The 3,672-nt window shown below is 37.0% G+C and overlaps 1 non-coding gene across 1 annotated transcript; it reads right to left on the bottom strand.

The window, feature by feature from the left end:
- Positions 1-2,075: 2,075 nt before the first annotated feature.
- Positions 2,076-2,181, bottom strand: LOC124886265. The gene has a single exon (XR_007043351.1). It is a non-coding gene; the product is annotated as a small nucleolar RNA R71 (small nucleolar RNA).
- Positions 2,182-3,672: the final 1,491 nt, after the last annotated feature.

Here is a 3,672-nt window from a genome sequence, read left to right as displayed (position 1 = left end):
CACTACTGAAAAATGAACCAACAACTCAAGCTGAAGAATTTCAATTTGCCAACTCAAGAAGCGAGCACAGGAAAGACCACCTACCTCTTGATGAGAAGTGAATTTATCTCTTATTTATGCTTGACATTTGTGCACATTACCATATTTTGGATGAATAAAAGATACCTATGTATGATTAAATGCACTAATATCCATATTTTGTAGGCATACTGGTTATGAGATGGAAAAATATAGACTTCAGCTAAAAAGTATCAAAGGAAGAGGAAAAAAGTTCAGATGGGAAACTAGGGAAGCAACAGGCTTCATTTACCATAGTCGTGGACTGAGGGCTGTGATTGCGACCAGTTACGACGGTCAAAAATCACGACCGTATTAATCAACATGCGGTCATGGTAGCTGCGATTGCGGTGAATCTGGTGCGATCGTGGTCACATGGTATTTATATTAGGGGCCATTTCATAATTTTTAGTAGCCTTCCCCAAATCCTTTAAAAGCTTAAAACAACTTCTCATTTTGGGTATTCTAGAGACTAGCAATACTTTTGACTTTTAAATTGAAACCCTAAATTGGGCAAGAATTGTAAATTTGATTTAGAGATTTTGATTTTGATAATTACGAAGAATGGATTCCTTGAACAACCTATTTGAAATGTATTTCTCTTTTTTTTTATGAGTAACTAAATCTTTCAGTCTTAGGATTATGTTGAACTAGGTGCAAATTAGTTGTGGTTTGTGATGTAATTGTGTACATGCTAGTTAGATGATAATGGGTTATACTATTGCTTGATTAAATTATTTGGGATTTATGGTTTAAAACCCCAAATACCCAAATGGGTTTATGAGTGAAAACTCTAAGTTCTTGAAATCCCAAACTATCCTTGAAAGAGGGGTTTAGGTAAACTATAGGAACCTTTATCATCCTTGAGAAAAGGATGTGGGAACTAGGGCAATAGTATACAATTATTGGGTTTAATCTACCTATTTTCACTATCTTAGACATAACGGTGATTTTGTGGTTGATTTTACCTTGGTATCATCCTAGAAATAGGGATGCCCTAATTGAGGTAGTGGGTGAATATGATTTCCACACTTGTTAGGTACTCAAAAAGGTCAACAAGTGAAATCTATAAGGTATTACTAAGAAATTAGCCTCTAGGGCCATATACCTAGCCTACCACAATAGAAGTTTACTAGAATTTGCATAAAACCTCACACACCCACACCTAAGTTGCCCTAAGGTAGACATGATCCCAAATTCATCAACTATCGAAGTTACATTAAAGTTTTTTGCTTAGTTTGTGAAATCAAGTTTCTCGTGATATACACTCTCCCTTAACTAAGAACCCACCGCCCCCAATTTTATGTCATGTAATTTACTAACACTTTGGGTTTTACCTTAGTAGAACTTAATTACCCACAATACTAGACCTCTATTTTTCATTTCCTATGGATTCGACCTTAATGCGAGTTGGAATATTGACAAAGATCGTCCTCTACCACTTTAGATGGTATAAGTGAGTGATATCAAAATGGCATTATTGTCGAGGAGTAAAATTAATTTTTCATTTGTGTGGTGTTGGTTCTTACTTAGGGTACATCCTTAGTGGTGTGAATTTATTTTAGTTGTTGTTTTTTCTTTCTTTTAGGTGATCTACGTAGCATACACCGCACCATAAGTGACAATGCTAGTCAAGCCAGTCTTTTGATGGCCCTTTTAATGATGAGGGGAAACTCAATGACGTTAGTCATTCAAGTGTCATCCGAATCCCACCAACTCCTAGAAACGGTGTCTTTCATGTCACAAGCATCATATTGCACATGTTGCAAATGAAGGGACTTCTGGAGGGCAAGCCTATGAGGATCCCAACCTTCATTTGAAGAATTTTGTAGAGGTTTGTGCACTCTTTTACATTACACACATAACCTAAGAGTCCACCCAACTTTGCCTATTCTTTTTTTCTCTAATGGGAGAGGCGATATTATAGCTCTGATCTCTTCCGGCTGGGTCTATCACTTCATGGGATGAACTCACCATGGCCTTTTATGACCGGTATTTACCACCATCCAAAATTCTTCAACTGAGGGATGAAATCATTAACATTAGAAAATTGAATGAAGAGACTTTGTATGAAGCATGGGAAAGATTCAATGAAAAACTAATGCATTGTCCAAACCACGAGGTCCTAGAGAATATACTTCTCAAAATTTTCTAGCATGGTCTTGACCACTCAACAAAAGTATGGTAGATAATGTGGTAGGGGCTCTCTTGTGAAGTTTCATTATCATGCCGCAATAAATTTCCTTGAGTAGGTTACCAAGCAAAACTAAGGATGGCACACTTGAGATGTCGAGGTTCCTAAGAGTTCTCCCACTACATCCTTGGATGACACGAAACAAAGAAACAAGATAAAGAGAGTGAGGAGACCATGACTAAGATTATGACACAACTATAGCTTTTGACAAAACATGTGATGGGCGCACCTGTAAAAGCGGTGAATGTCATCAAATCAAAATCCTATGAAGATGATGAAGAGGCTAAAAATTTTGATGAGGAGATTCAATACTTTGCAAACTATTTAGTGGGTTCCCGCCCTGCCTATCAAAGGCAAGGTTGGAATAAAGGTTGGATGAACCCTAAACGTGATCGTGATTGAAGAGATCGAGACCATAAATATGAGATCTATGTAACTCCCCATAATCGGGCAAAGAACAAAGAGCCAGGTTCCATTGACCTCGACAAGTACAAATCCAAAGATATTTTGGCAAAAATTTTGATGAAGGTGGAAGAAACAGACAAGATGATCCGCAAAATAAAAGGAGATTTTTCACAACTCTTCCAAACCGTTGTGTCATACTCTAGCTCCATCAAATAATTGGAAATCCAAATTAGGTAAATTGCCACTCAAATAAATGCAAGGCCAAGGAACGGTCTTCCTAGTGACACTATTGTAAACCCAAAGAATAAGGCTCAATTTTTAGCAATAGTCACTAGGAGTGGAAATACCCTTAGTGATAACTTGATATAACATTTGGGTGAAAAACTACCTAAGGTTAAGCCAAAAAATGTACCACCAAAATCTCATGAAGAATAAAAAAATAAGAATGAATAGGTGGAAGTTGATGATGATGTGGTTCAGAATGAGAAGCCACAAAATAATGCGAGGCCCACTGTCCAAGTTCCTCCCCATTTCCAAAAAGGTTGCATAGAAAAGGGGATGGTGACAAACTCAAGAAATATATGACCAATCTTGGCAATCTTTCTATAACTATCTCATTGCTTGAAGCATTCAAGAGATTCTGAGATATGATAAGTTTAGGAAAAAGTTGATGTCAATGAAGAAGCTCATCGAATGTAACACAATTGAAGTCACCCATGGTTGTAGTGTTATTATGAGTAGCAAGGTTGCGAAAATAAAAGGAAGACCCTAGAGCTTTCATCATTCCTTATACCATCAAAACTCATGTGTTTACGAAAGCTATATGCGACCTTGGTGCAAGTATCAACCTAATGCATTTTACCATCTATTAGAATCTTTGATTGGATGCCCTAACCCCTATATCTATGAGACTCTTAATGGCGGATCAGTCGATAAAGAGATCGAATGGAATTTTGTTTGATATTTTAGTCAAAGTGGAAAAATTTATACTTCCATTCTGGATTGTGAAATGGACC

Source organism: Capsicum annuum, chromosome 7 (genome assembly GCF_002878395.1).
Source record: "Capsicum annuum cultivar UCD-10X-F1 chromosome 7, UCD10Xv1.1, whole genome shotgun sequence".
NCBI classification, from domain to species: Eukaryota; Viridiplantae; Streptophyta; class Magnoliopsida; order Solanales; family Solanaceae; genus Capsicum; species Capsicum annuum.
The sequence above is the reverse complement of the archived record's forward strand: the minus strand, read 5'-3'. Positions and strand labels throughout refer to the sequence as shown.